Source organism: Pseudophryne corroboree, chromosome 3 (genome assembly GCF_028390025.1).
Source record: "Pseudophryne corroboree isolate aPseCor3 chromosome 3, aPseCor3.hap2, whole genome shotgun sequence".
NCBI lineage: Eukaryota > Metazoa > Chordata > Amphibia > Anura > Myobatrachidae > Pseudophryne > Pseudophryne corroboree.
In genome coordinates this window covers 297,189,005-297,215,716 of record NC_086446.1, presented here as the reverse complement: position 1 = coordinate 297,215,716, position 26,712 = coordinate 297,189,005, and the positions used below count along the sequence as shown (strand labels likewise).

Genomic DNA, 26,712 nt, shown 5'->3' with positions numbered 1-26,712 from the left:
TAGGAAGGATATTAGGGTTGGCTTATCAGTATGAGTTAAGGTACTATATTGGGGTTATAATTAGGGAGAGGTTTAGATGTGTATATTTAAGTCCCAGAGTGCGCAAACGTTTCGGGGCCCGCAACCCCTTTGTGAAGGCGTGAACGATATACATACATTTTTATATCTCCTATATAATAGCACAGATCTGTGCCTGTGTGTATAACGCTGGGCGTGGCTAGGAGCTCTCATCGGGTTAGCAGCAGGTCTATCACACCCAGTCCACAGCTGATTGGGCGAGAAACGCCCTCCCACACAGGTTACATCCAATGGGAGGTTCTGCCCTTTGGCTGCTGTGTGTTCTCAGAGCAGGATTAACAATGGGGCTGATGGAGCTGCAGCTCCAGCTCCACACCCCAAAATGCATCTGCATCTGCAGCAACATACCCTCCAACAATTTACACATAAAAATCGCTACAAATTTGAAAAGGGGCATGGCCATGGGTAAAGTGCCATGGCCACGCCCCTTTTCCTATACTTTCAGTGAGAGTTTGGAGAGCCAAAAAACGGTACAGACCATAAAAAAAAGGAACTGTACCTGCCAAAAAGGTACATCTGGAGGGTATGAAGCAAGTCTCTGCGCTGTAGATAGGGGAATAAAAAAACTTTTACTGCAGCATCCTATGTCCTGCTGCCAGTCTACCTGCCCTCTCCAGCATCAACAATGCCCACTCACTAGCTACAGTGCAGGTGGAACAAAAGCTGCTGCGGCCATCAGCATCGATGTGTATGAAAGCGGTGCAGCGGAAGGCTTTCATAGCCCTCCCTGTGGCGCATACTCTCTGAGCCCCGGAGCCTCCTCTGCGCCTGATGTCACAGAAGTGTCTCTCCGCCACAGCCATGCCTAGATCCCGAGAGGCCCTCACTCCGCAACACAGCACCTGGGCTGCCGGCCTGGAAGCCCAGAGATGGCTAATGTAATGGATAGAGTGGGTGAAATCACAGAGGGTAATGTCTGGACGCTGAATCAATGTCAAAGGTGACAGTGTTGTGCAGTGCAGTGGGTGTGCAGTGTCACTGACACTGCACAGAACTCTCACCTTTTACATTGATTCAGCGAGTCAGTCAGTTCTGTTAGCCAGTCACTATTGTTAGCGCCGGTGTCCCAACGTGCAGCATTACAGGGAAGTAGATGCACTAAATAAACTACACCTCCCAACAGCCCTTAGCGCCAAAGCATTCCGGCCATACTTACCGACTTTTTGGCTGCTCTCTCCGGGAGAGAGCAGCCAGGTCGGTTCGGCAGGGGGGCGGGCTGCGATGTGAGTGCAGAGGGGGGCGGACCGGAGGCATGGCGTAGATGTGCCGGGGGCGTGTCGGAGGCGGGCCGGGGGCGTGATTACGGGATCGTCCCGTGTAAGCCCCGCCCCAGCTGTGTAATGCCGCTATTACCGGCATTATACAGCAGGGGGCGTGGCTATGATTACGTGATTCAACAAGAATCGCGTCATCGCATGCACGGACTGCCCACTTTACTCGCTAAGTGGGCGGCCAGGCAGGGGGGGACCCCTGTAATCGGGAGACTTGCCTGCTCTTCCGGGGGGGCGGGAGGGTCACCCGATTTTCGGGAGCCTCTCGGCCATTCCAGGAGAATAGGCAAGTCTGATTCCGGCGCTAAGGCCTGCTAGAAGCTGTAGTTTATTGAGTGCATCTTCTTCCCTGTAATGCGGCGCATTGGGACACCGGCGCTAACAATAGTGACTGGCGGCTTGACTGCTGTGCGTGTCTCCAGGAGAGACACTGCCAAAGGGAGTACAGCAGCTTAGCTGCTTCCAGGAGGAGAAGCAGGAGAAGCATTACCCGCCCCTCCCCCACTCACAGTACCTTCGGGCCCCATCTGCGGCACCCCCACAACCCCCCTCCACCACCCGCAGTGGCTCAGGACTCCCTACCCACCCTCCACACCCCCGCACCGACCCCTCCCCCACCCGCTGCACCACTGCACACTCCCCATCCGCGAAACCCCTGCAGTGGCTCCAGACCCCCACCCATGGCATTTATATCTACTGGTAGTGGGCGCATACCCTCCTGCTACCCACATGATTATGCTCCTGCAGGCTCCCCCTTCTTTGTACGGGTAGCGGGAGCATCGCTCCCCGGTATCCACTGCTGCTGTGGGTCTCCATAAAATATGTGAAGTGGGTGTGTGCCCGCTACAGTACACTATGCCAGGACTCATAGCCCGGTGTGAGTAACACATACATCGGTTTTACAATCACCCTTCTGTCTGTATGCGAGGTCGTGCACCACCATAAACTGTGCACAGGAGGAGATAACAATAGGCAACCTCCAGGGAAGGGATTTAGGGCAACAGAACATGTGGCTGTAACCGATATCAACCATCACTCAACCACTGATTTTTACAAAAGCCTATTAATTTTACCCAATAAATAATACTGTGGTAAATTAGGGCATGCCCAAGAGCCGGCGGAGGGAGCGAATCTTGGTCATCAGGGCAGGGAAGTGAACGATGCATGAGGGGGAGGCAGGGGAAGGCCCAGAGAGAGAGAGAGAGAGAGTCAGAGAGAGAGAGAGAGTTAGAGAGAGAGAGACAGTGCCAGGAAGAGAGTGAGGTAGAGACAGTGCCAGGAAGAGAGAGTGAGGGAGAGAGAGTACCAGGAAGAGAGAGTGTCAGGAAGAGAGAGAGAGCCAGGAAAAGAGAGAGTGCCAGGAAGAGAGTTTGAGGGAGAAAGAGTGCCAGGAAGAGAGAGTGAGGGAGACAGAGTGTCAGGAAGAGAGTGAGAGAGAGTGTCAGAGCGAGAGAGAGACTGAGAGGGTTACACTACCTGACTACTACAGCAGCACAGGTTTCTGATCATCTGATGGGGGCAGACACTTCACGGCATTAGGCTCCGCCCCCTAAATCCCCACGAATCACATCACTGCACTGTCCTCCGGGCGGGAGCTAGACAGAGCCGGCCGGGCCAGGCTTGGTCCTCCCCACCCTCTCCCACTACATGGGTACAACTATATCCTCCGTGCCTGCAGCCGCCATGTTACACAGCTGTTTTGTACTGCAGCCTGAGCTCCTCCAGAGTACACACAAAAAAAAAAACAACTACACCGGGTGAGCAGGCGCCTCACATCCCACCAGTGCACATCCTATCACATAATTTATTTATTTTTTTGCTTAACTTAGCACCACCCTCCAAGTGCCGACACCCATAGGCAGCTGCCTAAAGCACAAAACGCACAGCAGTGATCAGGTCTGAATTAGGCCCAATAAACGAGAACAAAGAATAGCAAAATTCTCCAGACTCTTCTGGCAAACTGAGTATTTAAGGTTGCATTACAATTCATTACATTGATCCTGCTCAGGACATGGCGAATAATAAAATGAGCCAGAAATAAAGCCCCACAGTACTTGCGGAAATCACTATTTACACTGCAGGATCTAAGGAAACACAATTGTTAGTAACTCTGATTATTCTACAAAGTAAAAACTGATGTACATCGGGAGATGCATTGATTTCATGATAAAATAAGATTTTAAACCTACCGGTAAATCTATTTCTCCTAGTCCGTAGAGGATGCTGGGGACTCCGTAAGGACCATGGGGTATAGACGGGCTCCGCAGGAGATAGGGCACATAAAAAGAACTTTGACTATGGGTGTGCACTGGCTCCTCCCTCTATGCCCCTCCTCCAGACCTCAGTTAGAGAACTGTGCCCAGAGGAGATGGACAATACAAGGCAGGATTTAGCAATCCAAGGGCAAGATTCATACCAGCCCACACCAATCATACCATGTAACCTGGAACATACATAACCAGTTAACAGTATGAACAAAAACGACAGTAACGGTCCTAGACCGATGTCAACTGTAACATAACCCTTATGTAAGCAACAACTATATACAAGTCTTGCAGAGTTTCCGCACTGGGACGGGCGCCCAGCATCCTCTACGGACTAGGAGAAATAGATTTACCGGTAGGTTTAAAATCTTATTTTCTCTTACGTCCTAGAAGATGCTGGGAACTCCGTAAGGACCATGGGGTTTATACCAAAGCATCCAATCGGGCGGGAAAGTGCGGATGACTCTGCAGCACCGACTGAGCAAACGCTAGGTCCTCATCAGCCATGGTATCAAACTTGTAGAACTTAGCAAAAGTGTTTGACCCCGACCAAGTCGCCGCTCGGCAAAGTTGTAAAGCCGAGACGCCTCGGGCAGCCGCCCAAGAATAGCCCACCTTCCTAGTGGAATGGGCCTTAACCGAATTTGGTACCGGCAATCCAGCCGTAGAGTGAGCCTGCTGAATCGTATTACAGATCCAGCGAGCAATAGTCTGCTTTGAAGCAGGAGCGCCAATCTTATTGGCCGCATACAGGACAAACAGAGCCTCTGTTTTCCTAATTCTAGCCGTCCTGGCTACATAAATTTTTAAGGCCCTGACTACGTCTAGGGATCTGGAATCCTCCAGGTCACCGGTAGCCACAGGCACTACAATAGGTTGATTCATATGGAACGACGAAACCACTTTAGGCAAAAATTGCGGACGTGTCCTCAATTCAGCTCGATCCACATGAAAAATCAAGTAGGGGCTCTTGTGTGAGAGAGCCGCCAATTCTGACACTCGACTTGCTGATGCTAAGGCCAACAACATGACCACCTTCCAGGTAAAAAATTTCACCTCAACCTTGTTAAGCGGTTCAAACCAGTGTGATTTTAGGAACTGCAACACCACGTTCAAATCCCATGGTGCCACTGGAGGCACAAAAGGGGGCTGGATGTGCAGCACTCCCTTTACAAACGTCTGGACTTCTGGAAGAGAAGCAAATTCCTTCTGAAAGAAAGTCGAGAGGGCCGAAATCTGTACCTTAACCGAGCCTAATTTCAGGCCCATATCCACTCCTGTCTGTAGGAAGTGGAGAAAACGACCCAGATGAAAATCTTCCGTAGGTGCATTCTTGGTCTCACACCAAGACACATACTTTCGCCAGATACGGTGATAATGTTTTATCGTCACCTCCTTCCTAGCCTTTATTAAAGTAGGGATGACCTCTTCCGGAATCCCCTTTCTCTATCGTCCTAGTGGATGCTGGGGTTCCTGAAAGGACCATGGGGAATAGCGGCTCCGCAGGAGACAGGGCACAAAAAGTAAAGCTTTAGGATCAGGTGGTGTGCACTGGCTCCTCCCCCTATGACCCTCCTCCAAGCCTCAGTTAGATTTTTGTGCCCGGCCGAGAAGGGTGCAATCTAGGTGGCTCTCCTAAAGAGCTGCTTAGAAAAGTTTAGCTTAGGTTTTTTATTTTACAGTGAGTCCTGCTGGCAACAGGATCACTGCAACGAGGGACTTAGGGGAGAAGAAGTGAACTCACCTGCGTGCAGGATGGATTGGCTTCTTTGGCTACTGGACATTAGCTCCAGAGGGACGATCACAGGTACAGCCTGGATGGTCACCGGAGCCTCGCCGCCGGCCCCCTTGCAGATGCTGAAACGAGAAGAGGTCCAGAATCGGCGGCAGAAGACTCCTCAGTCTTCTTAAGGTAGCGCACAGCACTGCAGCTGTGCGCCATTTCCTCTCAGCACACTTCACACGGCAGTCACTGAGGGTGCAGGGCGCTGGGAGGGGGGCGCCCTGGGAGGCAAATGTAAACCTATTTTTGGCAAAAAAAATACCTCACATATAGCCTCCGGGGGCTATATGGAGATATTTAACCCCTGCCAGAATCCGTTAAAGAGCGGGAGACGAGGCCGCCGAAAAAGGGGCGGGGCCTATCTCCTCAGCACACAGCGCCATTTTCCCTCACAGAAAGGCTGAAGGGAAGGCTCCCAGGCTCTCCCCTGCACTGCACTACAGAAACAGGGTTAAAACAGAGAGGGGGGGCACTAATTTGGCGTTAGAAATATATAAAAAAGATGCTATAAGGGAAAACACTTATATAAGGTTGTCCCTATATAATTATAGCGTTTTTGGTGTGTGCTGGCAAACTCTCCCTCTGTCTCTCCAAAGGGCTAGTGGGTCCTGTCCTCTATCAGAGCATTCCCTGTGTGTGTGCTGTGTGTCGGTACGTGTGTGTCGACATGTATGAGGACGATGTTGGTGAGGAGGCGGAGCAAGTGCCTGTAATGGTGATGTCACTCTCTAGGGAGTCGACACCGGAATGGATGGCTTATTTAGGGAATTACGTGATAATGTCAACACGCTGCAAGGTCGGTTGACGACATGAGACGGCCGACAAACAATTAGTACCGGTCCAGACGTCTCAAAAACACCGTCAGGGGTTTTAAAAACGCCCATTTACTTTAGTCGGTCGACACAGACACAGACACGGACACTGAATCCAGTGTCGACGGTGAATAAACAAACGTATTCCTTATTAGGGCCACACGTTAAGGGCAATGAAGGAGGTGTTACATATTTCTGATACTACAAGTACCACAAAGGAGGGTATTATGTGGGATGTGAAAAAACTACCGTAGTTTTTCCTGAATCAGATAAATTAAATGAAGTGTGTGATGATGCGTGGGTTCCCCCCGATAGAAAATTATTGGCGGTATACCCTTTCCCGCCAGAAGTTAGGGCGCGTTGGGAAACACCCCTTAGGGTGGATATGGCGCTCACACGCTTATCAAAACAAGTGGCGGTACCGTCTATAGATAGGGCCGTCCTCAAGGAGCCAGCTGACAGGAGGCTGGAAAATATCATAAAAAGTATATACACACATACTGGTGTTATACTGCGACCAGCGATCGCCTCAGCCTGGATGTGCAGAGCTGGGGTGGCTTGGTCGGATTCCCTGACTAAAAATATTGATACCCTTGACAGGGACAGTATTTTATTGACTATAGAGCATTTAAGATTCCAAACGGCACAAAGGTGTATTGCCGTATAAAGGAAGAGGAGTTATTTGGGGTCGGTCCATCGGACCTGGTGGCCACGGCAACTGCTGGAAAATCCACCGTTTTTACCCTAAGTCACATCTCTGCAGAAAAAGACACCGTCTTTTCAGCCTCAGTCCTTTCGTCCCTATAAGAGTCATATCTGCCCAGGGATAGAGGAAAGGGAAGAAGACTGCAGCAGGCAGCCCATTCCCAGGAACAGAAGCATTCCACCGCTTCTGACAAGCTCTCAGCATGACGCTGAGACCGTACAGGACCCCTGGATCCTACAAGTAGTATCCCAGGGGTACAGATTGGAATGTCGAGACGTTTCCCCTTCGCAGGCTCCTGAAGTCTGCTTTACCAAGGTCTCCCTCCGACAAGGAGGCAGTATGGGAAACAATTCACAAGCTGTATTCCCAGCAGGTGATAATTAAATTACCCCTCCTACAACAAGAAAAGGGGTATTATTCCACACTATATTGTGGTACTGAAGCCAGAAGGCTAGGTGAGACCTATTCAAAATCTAAAAAAATTTGAACACTTACAAAGGTTCAAATCAAGATGGAGTCACTCAGAGCAGTGATAACGAACCAGGAAGAAGGGGACTATATGGTGTCCCGAGACATCAGGGATGCTTACCTCCATGTCCCAAATTTGCCCTTCTCACTAAGGGTACCTCAGGTTCGTGGTACAGAACTGTCACTATCAGTTTCAGACGCTGCCGTTTGGATTGTCCACGGCACCCCGGGTCTTTACCAAGGTAATGGCCGAAATTATGATTCTTCTTCGAAGAAAAGGCGTCTTAATTATCCCTTACTTGGACGATCTCCTGATAAGGGCAAAGTCCAGGGAACAGTTGGAGGTCGGAGTAGCACTATCTCGGATACTGCTACAACAGCACGGGTGGATTCTAAATATTCCAAAATCGCAGCTGATCCCGACGACAAGTCTCCTGTGCTTAGGGATGATTCTGGACACAGTCCAGAAAAAGGTTTTTCTCCCGGAAGAGAAAGCCAGGGAGTTATCCGAGCTAGTCAGGAACCTCCTAAAATCAGTGCATCATTGCACAAGGGTCCTGGTAAAAATGGTGACTTCCTACGAAGCAATTCCATTCGGCAGATTTCACGCAAGAACTTTTCAGTGGGATCTGCTGGACAAATGGTCCGGATCGCATCTTCAGATGTATCAGCGGATAACCCTATATCCAAGGACAAGGGTGTCTCTCCTGTGGTGGTTACAGAGTGCTCATCTTCTAGAGGGCCGCAGATTCGGCATTCAGGATTGGATGCTGGTGACCACGGAGGCCAGCCCGAGAGGCTGGGGAGCAGTCACACAAGGGAAAAAAAAAAATTTCCAGGGAGTGTGATCAAGTCTGGAGACTTTTCTCCACATAAATATACTGGAGCTAAGGCTAAATTTATAATGCTCTAAGCTTAGCAAGACCTCTGCTTCAAGGTCAGCCGGTATTGATCCAGTGGGAAAAACATCACGGCAGTCGCCCACGTAAATAGACAGGGCGGCACAAGAAGCAGGAGGGCAATGGCAAAAACTGCAAGGACTTTTCGCTGGGCGGAAAATCATGTGATAGCACTGTCAGCAGTGTTTCATTCCGGGAATGGAAACTGGGAAGCAGACTTCCTCAGCAGGCACGACCTCCTCCCGGCAGAGTGGAAACTTCATCGGGAAGTTTTCCACATGATTGTAAACCGTTGGGAAATACCAAAGGTGGGCATGATGGCGTCCCGTCTGAACAAAAACGGGACAGGTATTGCGCCAGGTTAAGAGACCCTCAGGCAATAGCTGTGGACGTTCTGGTAACACCGTGGGTGTACCAGTCGGTGTATGTGTTCCATCCTCTGCTTATCATACCTAAGGTACTGAGAATTATAAGACGTAGAGGAGTAAGAACTATACTCATGGCTCCGGATTGGCCAAGAAGGACTTGGTACCCGGAACTTCAAGAGATGCTCACAGAGGACTTATGGCCTCTGCCGCTAAGAAGGGACTTGTTTCAGCAAGTACCATGTCTGTTCCAAGACTTACCGCAGCTGCGTTTGACGGCATGGCGGTGGAACGCCGGATCCTAAGGGAAAAAGGCATTCCGGAAGAGGTCATTCCTACCCTGGTCAAAGCCAGAAAGGAAGTGACCGCACAACATTATCACCACATGTGGAAAAAATATGTTGCGTGGTGCGAGGCCAGAAAGGCCCCACGAAGAAATTTCAACTCGGTCGATTCCTGCATTTCCTGCAAACAGGAGTGTCTATGGGCCTCAAATTGGGGTCCATTAAGGTTCAAATTTCGGCCCTGTCGATTTTTCTTCCAGAAAGAATTGGCTTCAGTTCCTGAAGTCCAGAAGTTTGTCAAGGGAGTATTGCATATACAACCCCCTTTTGTGCCTCCAGTGGCACTGTGGGATCTCAACGTAGTTCTGGGATTCCTCAAATCACATTGGTTTAAAACCAGTCAAATCTGTGGATTTGAAGCATCTCACATGAAAAGTGATCATGCTCTTGGACCTGGCCTGGACCAGGCGAGTGTCAAATTGGTGGTTTTTTTCTCAAAAAAGCCCATATCTGTTTGTCCATTTGGACAGGGCAGAGCTGCGGACTCGTCCCCAGTTCTCTCCCTAAGGTGGTGTCAGTGTTTCACCTGAACCAGCTTATTGTGGTGCCTTGCACCTACTAGGGACTTGGAGGACTCCAAGTTGCTAGATGTTGTCAGGGCCCTGAAAATATAGGTTCCAGGACGGCTGGAGTCAGGAAAACTGACTTGCTGTTATCCTGTATGCACCCAACAAACTGGGTGCTCTTGCTTCTAAGCAGACTATTGCTAGTTTGATGTGTAATACAATTCAGCTTGCACATTTTGTGGCAGGCCTGCCACAGCCAAAATATGTAAATGCCCATTCCACAAGGAAGGTGGGCTCATCTTGGGCGGCTGCCCGAGGGGTCTCGGCTTTACAACTTTGCCGAGCGGCTATTTAGTCAGGGGCAAACACGTTTGTAAAATCCTACAAATTTGATACCCTGGCTAAGGAGGACCTGGAGTTCTCTCATTCGGTGCTGCAGAGTCATCCGCACTCTCCCGCCCGTTTGGGAGCTTTGGTATAATCCCCATGGTCCTTTCAGGAACCCCAGCATCCACTAGGACGATAGAGAAAATAAGAATTTACTTACCGATAATTCTATTTCTCGGAGTCCGTAGTGGATGCTGGGCGCCCATCCCAAGTGCGGATTATCTGCAATACTTGTACATAGTTACAAAAATTGGGTTATTATTGTTGTGAGCCATCTTTTCAGAGGCTCCGCTGTTATCATACTGTTAACTGGGTTCAGATCACAGGTTGTACAGTGTGATTGGTGTGGCTGGTATGAGTCTTACCCGGGATTCAAAATCCTTCCTTATTGTGTACGCTCGTCCGGGCACAGTATCCTAACTGAGGCTTGGAGGAGGGTCATAGGGGGAGGAGCCAGTGCACACCACCTGATCCTAAAGCTTTACTTTTTGTGCCCTGTCTCCTGCGGAGCCGCTATTCCCCATGGTCCTTTCAGGAACCCCAGCATCCACTACGGACTCCGAGAAATAGAATTATCGGTAAGTAAATTCTTATTTTTTTGCTAGAAATTCGGCGTTCAACCGCCATGCCGTCAAACGTAACCGCGGTAAGTCTTGAAATACACAGGGCCCCTGCTGCAACAGGTCTTCCCTCAGAGGAAGAGGCCAGGGGTCTCCTGTGAGCATCTCTTGTAGATCTGAGTACCAAGCCCTTCGAGGCCAGTCTGGGACAACTAGTATTGACTGTACTCTTCTTCGTCTTATGATCCTCAACACTTTCGTGATGAGAGGAAGAGGAGGGAACACGTAGACCGAGTCGAAAACCCACGGTGTTACCAGTGCGTCTACTGCTACTGCCTGAGGGTCCCGAGACCTGGCGCAATACCTCCAAAGTTTTTTGTTGAGGCGTGACGCCATCATGTCTATTTGAGGAGTTCCCCAAAGACGTGTTACGTCTGCAAAGACTTCTTGATGAAGTCCCCACTCTCCTGGATGGAGATCGTGTCTGCTGAGGAAGTCTGCTTCCCAGTTGTCCACTCCCGGAATGAAGACAGCCGACAGAGCGCTTACATGATTTTCCGCCCAGCGAAGGATCCTTGTGGCTTCCGCCATTGCGACTCTGCTTCTTGTACCGCCTTGGCGGTTCACATGAGCCACTGCTGTGACATTGTCTGATTGAATCAGAACCGGAAGGTTTCAAAGAAAACTCTCCGCTTGTCGAAGGCCGTTGTAAATGGCCCTGAGTTCCAACACATTGATGTGTAGACAGGACTCCTGGTCTGACCAAAGACCCTGAAAAGTCTTTCCCTGTGTGACCGCTCCCCATCCTCGGAGGCTCGCGTCCGTGGTAACCAGGATCCAGTCCTGAATCCCGAACCGGCGACCCTCCAGCAGGTGAGCGCTCTGCAACCACCACAGGAGGGACACTCTGGTTCCTGGGGACAGAGTTATTTTCCGATGTAAATGCAGATGGGACCCGGACCACTTGTCCAGAAGGTCCCATTGAAAAGTCCTTGCATGGAACCTTCCGAAGGGAATGGCTTCGTAGGCCGCCACCATTTCCCCCAGAACTCGAGTGCATTGGTGAACTGACACCCTTTTCGGTGACTTCGGTAGATTTAGAATCCAACCGTGTTGCTGGAGCACTCTCAAAGAGAGCGCCACACTGCTCAGTAATTTCTCTCTTGATCTCGCTATTATCAGGAGATCGTCCAAGTATGGGATAATTGTGACTCCATGCTTGCGCAGGACCACCATCATTTCCGCCATTATTTTGGTGAAAATCCTCGGGGCCGTGGAAAGTCCAAACGGCAACGTCTGAAATTGGTAATGACAATCCTGTACAGCGAATCTCAGGTATTCCTGATGGGGGGCATATATGGGGACATGAAGGTATGCATCCTTTATATCCAGAGACACCATAAACTCCCCCTCCTCCATGTTGGCTATTATCGCTCTGAGTGATTCCATTTTGAATTTGAATCTTTTTATGTACAGGTTTAGGGATTTCAGATTCAAAATCGGTCTGACCGAACCGTCCGGTTTCGGGACCACAAATAGGGTTGAGTAGTAACCTCTTCCCTGCTGGTGCAGGGGAACCTTGATTATCACTTGCTGTATACACAGCGTTTGAATTGCAGCTAACACTACATCCCTTTCCGATGTGGAAGCTGGTAGGGCCGACTTGAAAAATCGGCGCGGGGGCACCTCCTCGAATTCCAGTTTGTAACCCTGTGAAACTATTTCCAACACCCAGGGATTCAGGTCCGATCTGACCCAGGCCTGTCTGAAAAGTCGAAGACGTGCCCCCACCGGTGCGGACTCCCTCAGGGGAGCTCCAGCGTCATGCTGTGGGTTTTGGAGCAGCCGGGGAGGACTTTTGTTCCTGGGCACCTGCCGAAGCAGGTGCTCTCTTGCCTCTGCCCTTACCTCTGGCGAGGAAAGAGGATCCCCGACCTCTTTTGGACTTGTGCGACCGAAAGGACTGCATCTGATAAGGTGTTGCTTTCTTTTGCTGTTGGGGAATATATGGTAAAAAATTTGATTTACCTGCTGTAGCTGTGGAAACCAGGTCCGTCAGCCCATCCCCAAACAATACATCACCCTTATAGGGTAGTACTTCCATATGTTTTTTGGAATCCGCATCATCCGTCCATTGGCGAGTCCATAAGGATCTTCTCGCGGAGATAGACATGGCATTGGCCCTAGAAGCTAGCAATCCAATGTCCCTTTGAGCATCCCTCATAAACAAGACTGCGTCTTTTATATGTGCTAGAGTTAGGAATATAGTATCCTTATCCATAGTATCAAATTGATCTGTCAGCTCATCTGTCCAAGCTGCAATTGCGCTACACACCCATGCCGACGCAATCATCGGTCTTAACACAGCACCCGTATGAGAATAAATACCCTTTAAGGTAGTTTCTTGCCTGCGATCTGCAGGGTCCTTAAGGGCCGCTGTGTCAGGAGACGGTAGCGCCACTTTCTTGGACAAGCGCGTCAGGGCCTTGTCCACAGTGGGGGGTAATTCCCAAATCTCCCTGTCCTGCTTAGGGAAAGGGTATGCCATAAAAATTCTTTTGGGGATCTGCGGTCTTTTATCCGGAGTCTCCCAAGCTTTTCCAAAGAACTCATTTAATTCATGAGATGTGGGAAAATTAATAATCTGTTTCTTTTCCTTAAACATGTGTACCCTTGTGTTGGGGACCGAGGGTTCATCCACAATGTGCAACACATCCCTTATTGCCACAATCATACACTGAATAGTTTTAGTCACCCTAGGGTGCAATTTTACTTCGTCATAGTCGACACTGGAATCAGAATCCGTGTCGGTAGTAGTGTTTTGTGTTAAGGAACGCTTTTGAGACCCCGACGGGCCCTGTGAGTCGGTCCAATCTGAGGATTGACCGCCTGATGTCCCCCCTAAACCAGCCTTATCAAGCCTTTTATGTAAAGATGTCACACTTGCATGCAACGTATGCCACATGTCCATCAAATCTGGAGTCGGCACAACCGACGGGGACACACCACTCATTTGCTCCACCTCCTCCTTGGAGAAGCCTTCCGCCTCAGATATGTCGACACACACGTACCGACACCTCACACACACAGGGAGTTACCTATAAGGGGACAAAACCCCAACCAGGCCCTTAGGAGAGACAGAGAGATAGAGTATGCCAGCACACACCCAGCGCTTAAAAACACTGGAATATATGACCAGATAGCGCTGTTATATGTTTATAATTGTAATCTCCACTCACTGCGTCGCCAAAGTGCCCCCCTCCTCCTTTTTCCAACCTGTGAAGCTCAGCAGGGGAGAGAACAGGGAGCCAGCGTTTTCTCATCCAGCCTCTGTGGAGAAAATGGCGCTGGTTAGTGCTGAGGATCAAGCCCCGTCCACCCGACGGCGGGCTTCGGTCCCATCATCATATACTAATAAAATGGCGGGGGTCCGCGGATTTACTGTCCCACAGCCTAATCCATCGTATTTATGGCCAAATTGAGGTTTATTGCTGCCCAGGGCGCCCCCCCCCTGCGCCCTGCACCCTTCAGTGCCTGCTTGTGTGTGTGTGACTGGGAGCAATGGCGCGCAGCTTACCGCTGCGCGCTTACCTCATGAAGATCTGATGTCTTCTGCCGCCTGAAGTCTTTTCCTCAATACTCACCCGGCTTCTATCTTCGGCATCTGTGAGGAGGACGGCGGCGCGGCTCTGGGACGAACCCCAGGTGAGACCTGTGTTCCGACTCCCTCTGGAGCTAATGGTGTCCAGTAGCTTAGAAACAGTGCCCAACTTTACAAGCCAGCTCTGCTTCTCTCTCCTCGGTCCCACGATGCAGGGAGCCTGTTGCCAACAGGACTCCCTGAAAATAAAAAACCTAACAAAATTATTTTTCCACAGAAAACTCTAGAGAGCTCTCTGCAGTGCACCCATTCTCCTCTGGGCACAAGATCTAACTGAGGTCTGGAGGAGGGGCATAGAGGGAGGAGCCAGTGCACACCCATAGTCAAAATTCTTTTTAGGTGCCCTATCTCCTGCGGAGCCCGTCTATACCCCATGGTCCTTACGGAGTCCCTAGCATCCTCTAGGACGTAAGAGAAAGGATTTTTAATTATTTACATTTGCAGAACAAATAATTCTGTGACACAATCTTGGAGGTCAGCAACTGCATGGTGTCAGTCACCTGAGTAATTCATTATAAACAAAGGGGTGACTCCCCAAATAAGTGCCCCATCTTACAGATTTATGTTGACCTGTGTTACTTTAAAGCATTTTCTGAAAGCATTTTATGTTTAATTACTTTTTAATACCAGTATTTGTATGTATTGAATTGATAGAAACAAGTGTTCCAGTTGGCCTAAATAGGTTTTACTTAATACTGAATGCAGTTAGAGTTGCATAATTCATTTGCATAAAGTTGCTCATACTTTTCCAGTATCAATAGTAATATTGTATCTTGAACTGCTTGCATGTCTGTCATTGATCAGTATCATTGATCCAGGTAACCTTCAGTTGTTCCCGTTAAAGAATACTACCAGACATAGAGTTCCAGTGCAGTGGCGGAACTAGCGAGTGGTGGGCCCAGGTGCAACAACTTGCTTTGGGCCCCCAAACTCCAACCCCAAACCATGGTCTTTTTGTGCGCTGAAGGCTTGGCCCAAAAAATGGCGTTGCCTTGCAGGGAAGAGAGCAAGTCCTAGCAGCACACAGGGTGTCAGTATTATTCATGTACACTTCAAAATAGATTTCAATCAAATCAGTATAATCCTGATTTGACTGAAAACTATTTTGCATTGTACATAAATAATACTGATACCCTGTATAGAGTGTTAGCTGTGTACATAAGGAATGGGTCAGAAGGCACTGGAGAAGTGTAAATGGGTTGGCCTTAGATTCTGTAGGCTCTTTACTTACCTGGGCACACACCAGAGCTGCAGCAATTCCTGTCCTCCCTGATTTTTTCGCGCTGGTTATAAGATTGTGACGTCAGATCCTGGTTTTGGTGTCAAGTGAAGGACCACTTCAGATAGGAAGTACAAGGGACTCTGAGAAATGTGGAGAGGAGAGGGAACCATATACTACAGCCAGCATTAGTGACCGATATATACTACAGACAGCATTAGTGACCAATATATACTACAGACAGCACTAGTGACTCCATATACTACAGACAGCACTAGTGACTCCCATATACTACAGACAGCATTAGTGATGCCATATACTACAGGCAGCACTAGTGACCACCATATACTACAGACAGCACTAGTGACCACCATATACTAAACACAGCATTAGTGACCCCCATATACTACAGACAGCATTACACTCCTAATTACATCCCTCAGTCTCATAAATAATAAATTTTATATATATATATATATATATATAGATCAAAGAGAAGTATTCGGCACTCCAGTACTGTAAAGAAAAACAGCCTGCTCCGGTGCCCTGCTTGCAGATAGCAGATAATGGGAAACAACAGTAGCCGGCACTCGTGGAGACTCAGACAATAACTTGACACAGCACAGCAGCTATAGCTGCTGTGCTGTGTCAAGTTATTGTCTGAGTCTCCACGAGTGCCAGCTACTGTTGTTTCCCATTATATATATATATATATATATATATATATATATAAAGCTAATGGGGGTAATTCAGACTTGATCGTAGCAGCAAATTTGTTAGCAGTTGGTCAAAACCATGTGCACTGCAGGGGGGCAGATATAATATGTGCAGAGAGAGTTAGATTTGGGTGGAGTGTATTCAAACTGTATTCAAACTGAAATCTAAATAGCAGTGTAAAAATAAAGTAGCCAGTATTTACTCTGCACAGAAACAAAATAACCCACCCAAAATCTAACTCTCTCTGCACATGTTATATCTGCCCCACCTGCAGTGCAAATGGTTTTGGCCAACTGCTAACAAATTTGCTGCTACTATCAGGTCTGAATTACCCCCAATCTCTGGCATTCCACAAAGATTATAAAGCCCAGGTGCACATTTTAGGATCACAAGAGACCCCCCCTCCCGGACACAGTAAAGTAGCGCCACTCTATGAACTTAAGTAATGTATAACAACACCACACTAAATGTCTCCAATGTTTCAAGAAGTAATAAACATCTGAAGAGTTGGAGACATCTAGTCTGGCGTTGTTATACCTTATTTAAGTTCATGGACCAAAAACAAGGTGAACCAAGAAGCAGTTGCTTAGTTGGGCGCACAAACAAAATTTAGAATTAATTCATATGCATAATAAAACTTAGCTTTTATTGCTTATTCCATCTAAAAGAGCCCCCTTTTCTGGGGAACATACAGCAAAAAATAGAGGTTAAAATATTTGACACATACAAACAAATAGGTGAAAAAGATCGAAATATGTGAGTTCAGATAGAATTAAAAAGCGGTACCCCCACTGATAACTCCTGCAAGGTGGATTATTTAGAATTATATTAGAGCCACTGAGAATTCTGTACTGTGTTAGGTCTCCTAATCTCCTAAATACGTGAGATCTTAATGTGGAGAAAGCAAGTTGCACATAGTCACATTGTAACCATAATTGTAATCATTACTGTTCTCATTGGTGACCTTTGAGAGAATGTAACAACCTGTTCATTCGTTCTTGTGACTTGGAAACGGCATTAGTTACAATTATGTTCTCAGACTAGCTGGGTATATTATAATGTAACTCCAATACAACAGTATCTCTCCCGCAGTTGTCCCTTAATAAGTATCAATTGATTATATTGGACATACTGTGGAATGATTCCAAAGCAGGAATATCTCCCCTGCAATATTGTTATCACTGGTCTATGGGGGTCATTCCGAGTGGTTCGCTCGTTGCCAATTTTCGCAACGGAATGATTAAGGCAAAAATGCGCATGCGCATGGTACGCAGTGCGCATGCATTAAGTATTGTAGCACAAAACTTAGTAGATTTACTCACGTCCGAACGAAGAATTTCTGTTGCAGTGATTGGAGTGTGATTGACAGGAAGTGGGTGTTTCTGGGTGGAAACTGACCGTTTTCTGGGAGTGTGCGGAAAAACGCAGGTGTGCCAGAATAAAATGCGGGAGTGTCTGGAGAAACGGGGGAGTGGCTGGCCGAACGCAGGGCGTGTTTGTGACGTCAAACCAGGAACAAAACGGGCTGAGCTGATCGCAGTGTAGGAGTAAGTCTCGAGCTACTCAGAAACTGCTAAGAATTTTCTACTCGCAATTCTGCTAATCTTTCGTTCGCAATTCTGCTAAGCTAATATACACTCCCAGAGGGCGGCGGCCTAGCGTGTGCAATGCTGCTAAAATCTGCTAGCGAGCGAACAACTCGGAATGAGGGCCTATATCCATATAGTTTCCACCCAGATTGCTCCATCAGTTAATTGATAAGAGGAATCATGTGTATAAAATTATATAGTTCAAACAATGAGAGAATAAGTGTCAATTGAAAGTATCAGATTGAGACTAGAATATATTCTAGTTATGGGATCAGGAGGATGGTATTTCTATCTAACACAATTCTTTATATTATTGTATACACACTGTATTTCACATGTGGTTGAATCCACTTGTTTGTAGGGGGAATAATGTTTGCAATTGCCATTGGTCAGCTAGCGACAGTGATGATATGGTGTGTTGTAAGTTACAACACACCATATCATCACTGTCGCTAGCTGACCAATGGCAATTGCAAACATTATTCCCCCTACAAACAAGTGGATTCAACCACATGTGAAATACAGTGTGTATACAATAATATAAAGAATTGTGTTAGATAGAAATACCATCCTCCTGATCCCATAACTAGAATATATTCTAGTCTCAATCTGATACTTGTAACAATATAAAATTGCCAAACAGAATATAATTATAGCAATCAATGCACTGATTAGATGTATCCCATATGTTTGCCCCAATGTTCATATAGTCTTGGACTTATAATGGCTGTGCAATGCGGTTATTCAGGACAACATCATACACTGTGGATGTTCACATTAACCATTAGAGAGATTACACCTTGACAAAACACAGTTATTCCCCTACTACTCTCAGGGCTAATCAATGGAGACCGCTACTGACACTTGTTCTTTGCTTTGCATAACATCAATATTAGCAGGTGTTAGTGCAGGTCTAATGAACTTTCATTTTTATCTATTTATACACCATTGCATAAAACAGTAAAGGAGAGGGGCCCCTCTCCTTTACTGTTAGTTATTAGTCTGTCATATTTTCTGTCACTGTATTTTTCATTTAGTCTCTTGCCTGTGTGAGTGTGTGTGTGTGTGTGTGTGTGTGTGTGTGTGTGTGTGTGTGTGTGTGTATGTGTGTGTGTGTGTGTGTGTGTGTGTGTGTGTGTGTGTGTGTGTGCGCGCGCTGTGTAGAGATAACGGATGAGTGTTTTTTGTTTGTGTTTAATTTTTAGTGTTCAGTGTTGTTTGTCCTAAGCATGTCACATTCTGAGTTTAGTGAGGTGGAGGAGGTTAGTGAGGTGGAGGAGGTTAGTGAGGTTGGTGAGGAGGAGGAGGTTAGTAAGGTGGAGGAGGGTAGTGAGGGGGGTGAGGTGGAGGAGGTTAGTGAGGTTAGTGAGGTGGAGGAGGGTAGTGAGGGGGGTGAGGTGGAGGAGGTTAGTGAGGTGGAGGAGGGTAGTGAGGGGGTGAGGTGGAAGAGGTGGCAGAGAAAGCACCTGAGTCCTTTAGTGATAGCGATGTGGCTCCGCAGCCACGTACCAGGACCATAACAGGGTGCAATGTAAAGTTCCCTTTTGCAGAGAATGTTGCCCTGGTGCGGGTGAGTATAAAATACCATTGCCAGCTTTTTGGTCCTGATGCAGCTAAGGTGTCATCCCGCAAAAAAAGCACTCATGTGGAAGAAGGTGTTAGATGCTGTGAACAGTGAGGGCCTGGTGATGCGAACAGAAGAGACCTGCAGAAAGCGCTTCTACGACATTAAGTGTTGTGTGAAAGCCAAAATGGTGAAGGAGGCCAAGTCAGCACGTCAAACAGGAGGAGGGCGGCCTTTTATTGCCACTTATTTGGAATATGAGGAGCCCCTGCAAACCTAGTTTCTCCGGAGGTAGTGAGGGGGACTTATGTCCGGGACTAAGATCGCCCCAAGGAGGCTGGTAAGATTTGATTATTAATATATTAATTTAGAATATGCAGTAATATTTACATTGTATGTACTGTTTTTTTAGTGTGCACTTTTAAATGTTTTTGGCAGTAAGAATGTTGCCTGATTTAATCTTCTAATTTACCATTGTGTATGCTGTCAGCACAGAAATGTATGTTTTGTGTTTTTTTCCCCATCATAAATTAAACAATTATATTGTTGTGAGAGTTTCAAATATTTGACATGGCTTTTGTAGTAGATTCATACACACCAATATTTATTATGTTATGTGGGTATTGTGCATAAATAGTTTTCCTAGCATACTGGGTTTATTTCAGCATTGTATTTAAGTCAAATAAAAGAGAGGTGTTGATTTGTGTAATACATGGTTATGGTCATTTGTTTAATTAATAATATCCATTATTTATATGGCGCCACATGGGATCCCCTATGACCAATTACAGAATAAACAAATATGCCAAACATGAAGACAGTGTCTTACAGTTCAATACAATATCGAACAAGTACAGGGTATATAAACATAGCTGCGTCAGTAAACAGCACAGAAATAAGTATCAGAGTAGCAAAAACTGAAGGATTTGGTGCCATCAAAGAGAGTATTGTAAAGAAGGTAAGTTAAGAAAGAGATGTAAAAGCACATGAGGGAAGAGGACCCTGCTCGTGAGAGCTTACATTCGAAATTATGTTATGCAAGTATTAAAAGTTTTTTGTTTTGTTTTGTTATTTGTTGTTTTGAGAAACTTAAATTCTACAATATGGCTAACATCAGCTTAGGAGTAATGTGTTGAAGGTTTTTTTTTTTAATTTTCGTATTTTAAAAAAAATGCTTCCTATTCTTTTTCAGTCTCAAAAAAGTCACAAAGACCTTCTGGCCCTGGGTCCACTCCTAGTGAAGCAGAGGATGCTGTTGATGCTGGTAAGTACATTAGCATTGGGTATGTTTTCACATCAGTTTTGACCCAATAATTATTAAAAAAACTTTTTAAAGGACCATCCACACACGTATTGCCACTGCAGAAGCGCAGTCTGGGTGTGTCTTCCAGACCGCACACGAGCCTCCACCATGTTGACGCATATCGCAGGTTTCAGACATGCCACCACAGCAACTCCTCGACAGTCCGCCGCCCTGGTCACTGCTTTCGCCACACCTGCCTGGTGAGTTGATTTACACCAGAGGCGGCCAAAACTTCGATCGCGATCTACTGGTAGATCGCGGAGCTCTCACCGGTAGATCGCGATCCAAGTGTAACCTGCTGCCTCTGCCCGGAGCGTTCCCAATGACTCCTCGTGTAAAAAGGGTGAAGTTCGGGGGGGTTTGGTTTCCGAGAAACCGAACCCGCTCATCACTAGTGTATATAGGATATGGCCAGCCCCGGGTGCATAGTTTGCTTGCCTCCTAGCTCAACTCGCGCCTGTGTTGCAGGGTCTGCTCATCTGTGCCCCCCTTACGGCTGGAGCCCGGCGGCAAATTACTCATTTGCCTCCGGGACTTCTGCCACTGCATCCTCCACCTGAACTTATGTACCACTTGTATCCATGCATTAGCAGAGAGTGAGGGATGAGGCACAATGCAGGCATATGGGGAAAAGGGCAGATAGTGAGTCAGGGATGCCATTAGAAATTGAGGGGCTCGGGACTGCCTCCCCAAAACCCACACCCTCCCTCCCCTTGCTCCATTCACTCACCTGCCTCCTTCACTGGTCATCAGTCCTGGCGTGCCTGGTGAAGCCTACACATTCAGGATCCACCGGCACCACTTGTTACAGCCGGCGCACCAGCAGTTTTTGTTTTGGTGTACAGTTTGATTCTATCCCAGTGTGCCACCTCTCTCCTCAGGGTCTGTTTAATATCAGGGTCTATTTAATAAACAAATAGACATGTCTCCAGCATTTTTGCTGTAGAAAGACAATTTTCTCTGACGTCCTAGTGGATGCTGGGAACTCCGTAAGGACCATGGGGAATAGATGGGCTCCGCAGGAGACTGGGCACTCTAAAAGAAAGATTAGGTACTATCTGGTGTGCACTGGCTCCTCCCACTATGACCCTCCTCCAGACCTCAGTTAGATTTCTGTGCCCGGCCAAGCTGGATGCACACTAGGGGCTCTCCTGAGCTCCTAGAAAGAAAGTTTATTTTAGGTTTTTTATTTTACAGTGAGACCTGCTGGCAACAGGCTCACTGCATCAAGGGACTAAGGGGAGAAGAAGCGAACCTACCTGCTTGCAGCTAGCTTGGGCTTCTTAGGCTACTGGACACCATTAGCTCCAGAGGGATCGACCGCATGGAACTGGCCTTGGTGTTCGTTCCCGGAGCCGCGCTGCCGTCCTCCTTACAGAGCCAGAAGCAAGAAGAGGTCCGGAAAATCGGCGGCAGAAGACTTCGGTCTTCACCAAGGTAGCGCAGAGCACTGCAGCTGTGCGCCATTGCTCCTCATGCACACTTCACACTCCGGTCACTGAGGGTGCAGGGTGCTGGGGGGGGCGCCCTGAGGGCAATATATGACACCTTGGCTGGCAAATCTACATCATATATAGTCCTAGAGGCTATATAGATGTAAAATTACCCCTGCCAGTATTCCAGAAAAAGCGGGAGAAAGTCAGTTGAAAAATGGGCGGGGCTTCTCCCTCAGCACACTGGCGCCATTTTCTCTTCACAGTGCAGCTGGAAGACAGCTCCCCAGGCTCTCCCCTGTAGTTTTCAGGCTCAAAGGGTTAAAAAGAGAGGAGGGGCACAAAATTTAGGCGCAATATTGTATATACAAGCAGCTATTGGGAAAAATTCACTCAATATAGTGTTAATCCCAAAATTATATAGCGCTCTGGTGTGTGCTGGCATACTCTCTCTCTGTCTCCCCAAAGGGCTGTGTGGGGTCCTGTCCTCAGTCAGAGCATTCCCTGTGTGTGTGTGCGGTGTGTCGGTACGGCTGTGTCGACACGTTTGATGAGGAGGCTTATGTGATGGCAGAGCAGATGCCGATAAATGTGATGTCGCCCCCTGTGGGGCCGACACCAGAGTGGATGGATAGGTGGAAGGTATAAACCGACAGTGTCAACTCCTTACATAAAAGGCTGGATGACGTAACAGCTATGGGACAGCCGGCTTCTCAGCCCGCGCCTGCCCAGGCGTCTCAAAGGCCATCAGGGGCTCAAAAACGCCCGCTCCCTCAGATGGCAGACACAGATGTCGACACGGAGTCTGACTCCAGTGTCGACGAGGTTGAGACATATACACAATCCACTAGGAACATCCGTTACATGATCCCGGCAATAAAAAATGTGTTACACATTTCTGACATTAACCCAAGTACCACTAAAAAAGGGTTTTATGTTTGGGGAGAAAAAGCAGGCAGTGTTTTGTTCCCCCATCAAATGAGTGAATGAAGTGTGAAAAAGCGTGGGTTCCCCCGATAAGAAACTGGTAATTTCTAAAAAATTTACTGATGGCGTACCCTTTCCTGCCAGAGGATAAGTTACGCTGGGAGATATCCCCTAGGGTGGATAAGGCGCTCACACGTTTGTCAAAAAAGGTGGCACTGCCGTCTTAGGATACGGCCACTTTGAAGGTACCTGCTGATAAAAAGCAGGAGGCTATCCTGAAGTCTGTATTTACACACTCAGGTACTAGACTGAGACCTGCAGATAGTGCTGCTGCAGCGTGGTCTGTAACCCTGTCAAACAGGGATACTATTTTGCGACCATAAGACGTCGTCTTATATATGAGGGATGCACAGAGGGATATTTTGCCGGCTGGCATCCAGAATTAATGCAATGTCCATTCTGTCAGGAGGGTATTAGAGACCCGACACTGGACAGGTGATGCTGACTTTAAAAGGCACATAGAGCCTTATAAAGGTGAGGAATTGTTTGGGGATGGTCTCTGGGACCTCGTATCCACAGCAACAGCTGGGAAGAAAATTTTTTACCTCAGGTTTCCTCACAGCCTAAGAAAGCACTGTATTATCAGGTACAGTCCTTTCGGCTTCAGAAAAGCAAGCGGGTCAAAGGCGCTTCCTTTCTGCACAGAGACGAGGGAAGAGGGAAAAAGCTGCACCAGTCAGCCAGTTCCCAGAATCAAAATTCTTCCCCCGCTTCCTCTGAGTCCACCGCATGATGCGGGGGCTCCACAGGCGTAGCCAGGTACGGTGGGGGGCCGCCTCAAAAATTTCAGCGATCAGTGGGCTCGCTCACAGGTGGATCCCTGGATCCTTCAAGTAGTATCTCAGGGGTACAAGCTGGAATTCGAGGCGTCTCCCCCCCGCCGTTTCCTCAAATCTGCCTTGCCGACAACTCCCTCAGGCAGGGAGGCTGTGCTAGAGGCAATTCACAAGCTGTATTCCCAGCAGGTGATAGTCAAGGTGCCCCTACTTCAACAAGGACGGGGTTACTATTCCACACTGTATGTGGTACCGAAACCGGACGGTTCGGTGAGACCCATTTTAAATGTGAAATCCTTGAACAAATACATAAAAAAATTCAAGTTCAAGATGGAATCGCTCAGGGCGGTTATTGCAAGCCTGGAGGAGGGGGATTACATGGTATCCCTGGACATCAAGGATGCTTACCTACATGTCCCCATTTACCATCCTCACCAGGAGTACCTCAGATTTGTGGTACAGGATTGCCATTACTAATTCCAAACACTGCCGTTTGGACTGTCCACGGCACCGAGGGTCTTTACCAAGGTGATGGCAGAAATGATGATACTCCTTCGAAAAAAGGGAGTTTTAATTATCCCGTACTTGGACGATCTCCTTATAAAGGCGAGGTCCAAGGAGCAGTTGTTGGTCGGAGTAGCACTATCTCGGGAAGTGCTACAACAGCACGGATGGATTCTATACATTCCAAAGTCACAGCTAGTTCCTACCACACGCCTACTGTTCCTGGGGATGGTTCTGGACACAGAACAGAAAAAAGTGTTTCTCCCGCAGGAGAAAGCCAAGGAGCTGTCATCTCTAGTCAGAGACCTCCTGAAACCAAAACAGGTATCGGTGCATCACTGCACACGAGTCCTGGGAAAAATGGTAGCTTGTTACGAAGCAAAATTCCATTCGGCAGGTTCCATGCAAGAACCTTTCAGTGGGACCTCTTGGACAAGTGGTCGGGATCGCATCTTCAGATGCATCGGCTGATAACCCTGTCTCCAAGGACCAGGGTATCTCTACTGTGGTGGCTGCAGAGTGCTCATCTTCAAGAGGGCCGCAGATTCGGCATACAGGACTGGGTCCTGGTAACCACGGATGCCAGCCTTCGAGGCTGGGGGGCAGTCACACAGGGAAGAAATTTCCAAGGACTTTGGTCAAGTCAGGAGTCATCCCTACACATAAATATTCTGGAACTGAGGGCCATTTACAATGCCCTAAGTCTGGCAAGGCCTCTGCTTCAAAACCAGCCTGTCACGATCGGGTATCTGGACGCCATTTCTTACCCATCAGATGCCTCCTAAGGCTGGCTCAGCGCTCCAGGACCGGATCCCATCTGTTATCCTGATGTGCATATTCCCGCATCCTCTCCTGTCTCTCTGGACGCTGTCACAGTAACGCCTTATACATCTGGCATGGCGTCTCCCGCGGCCTCCGCCGCCGTTCCTGAGCTTCTGCATTCAGAGTGGCGATTACGTCAGCCGCGGCCTCCGCTGTGTCCGCGTGGTTGGATGTGCACCTGTCAGCCTGGCGTCTCCTGTCTCCGGTGGCTGGCGCCGCCATTACTGTTTTCCAGACCACATGGATTATAAACCAAACTTCCCTCCAAGTGTCTGCATGGGCGCAGCCATCTTGGATTCTGTCATCTGATCATATTCACCAATCTGCTGTCTGTGTTATTAATTTGCATAATTGCCTAGCCAATGCCTTCCTTGCTGCAGGTATAAATAGGTTCTGCCTGAGCAAGGAAGGCGTCAGTGCTTTGGTTGTCAAACCTAGTTCCAGTTTGTCTCTCTCCTGTGAATGTCTTCCAGGTTCCAGCTCCTGTCTCCAGACTTCTGCTATAGAGACCCGCACCAGCATTCCATCTGCGGTGTAGCCTGACTCTCCGATCCATTCTGGACTCACCTGTTTCCAGCTACAACATCACCTGCTTCCAGCTCAGCTTCCAGCAGTGTACAGCTTCTCTTAAAGGGCCGGTGTCCTTTCTGCAGTTTACCACTCTCCACCGATATTATTATTTCTCCGCTCTCAAATTCTACATTTCATCTATATTGCATCGCTCTCAAGCTTTATCTATTATTTAACTGGTTCCAGCCAGTATCCACTCCGTGCCAACATCTGTCTGGTTCTAACCAGTACCCACAGCAGCATTTTATCTACAGCAGTCCAGCTTTCCCTGGAACACCAGCTGGTATGACCCTGGGCTTTCCTCATTGCTACAGTTGAGCCTGGTAAGGACTTTCCAACTTGCAGATAATAAGAACTGTCTCATACCACCAGAGCTCTGTGGCCCCTGCCACCCTGTAGTACCCAGGAACTGTATTATTATTTCTCTGCTGATTTTTATGTTTCTTTTTACTGCTACTGTGATGCATGGAGTTTGTCATAAATAAATATCATTGACTTTTACTCAAGTTGTCGTGGTCACGCCTTCGGGCGGTTTCTCTTCATGTTACTTACATGTCCAGGGGTCTGATACAACCTCCCAGGTTCCGGTACATCTCAGCCCCTACAACTGAGGCTGCCTTCCGTCAGCTCAGGCCCTCAGTTGTGACAGTAAGCACTGACCAAATGAATCCAGCCGGAGACCAGGATCAAGCGGCCAGGCCGATGCAAGAACTGGCAGCCCGACTTGAACATCAGGAGGCTGCACAGGGCCACATCATCCGCTGTCTCCAGGATCTCTCTACTCGGCTGGATGGGATTCAGACAACTCTCCGTGGATCAGACGCGTCCGGTGCGTCAACCACAGTAACTCCAGGTATAACCCCATCCACCTTACCCGTTTCTGCTCCACGTCTTCATCTTCCAACGCCAGCAAAATTTGACGGTTCTCCAAGATTCTGCAGGGGATTTCTCAACCAGTGTGAGATTCAGTTTGAGCTACAACCTGGCAATTTTCCCAGTGACCGTTCAAAAATTGCCTACATCATCTCTCTTCTCAGTGGCTCAGCCCTTGATTGGGCATCACCGTTATGGGAGAGGTCCGACACCCTGCTATCTTCTTACACTGCATTCGTGTCAACATTCAG

At 48.0% G+C, this 26,712-nt stretch overlaps 2 long non-coding RNA genes across 7 annotated transcripts in view; one reads left to right on the top strand and one right to left on the bottom strand.

Moving 5' to 3' along the window:
- The window catches only part of LOC135055362 (uncharacterized), a 302,272-nt gene that overhangs the window by 205,882 nt on the left and 69,678 nt on the right, over positions 1 to 26,712 (bottom strand). The window lies entirely within an intron of this gene.
- Positions 1 to 26,712, top strand: part of LOC135055363 (uncharacterized) — a 52,624-nt gene that overhangs the window by 1,086 nt on the left and 24,826 nt on the right. Inside the window, exon 2 of the long non-coding RNA XR_010243732.1 lies at positions 20,386 to 20,457. This is a non-coding gene — a long non-coding RNA (uncharacterized LOC135055363). The remainder of the gene's footprint in view (positions 1 to 20,385; positions 20,458 to 26,712) is intronic.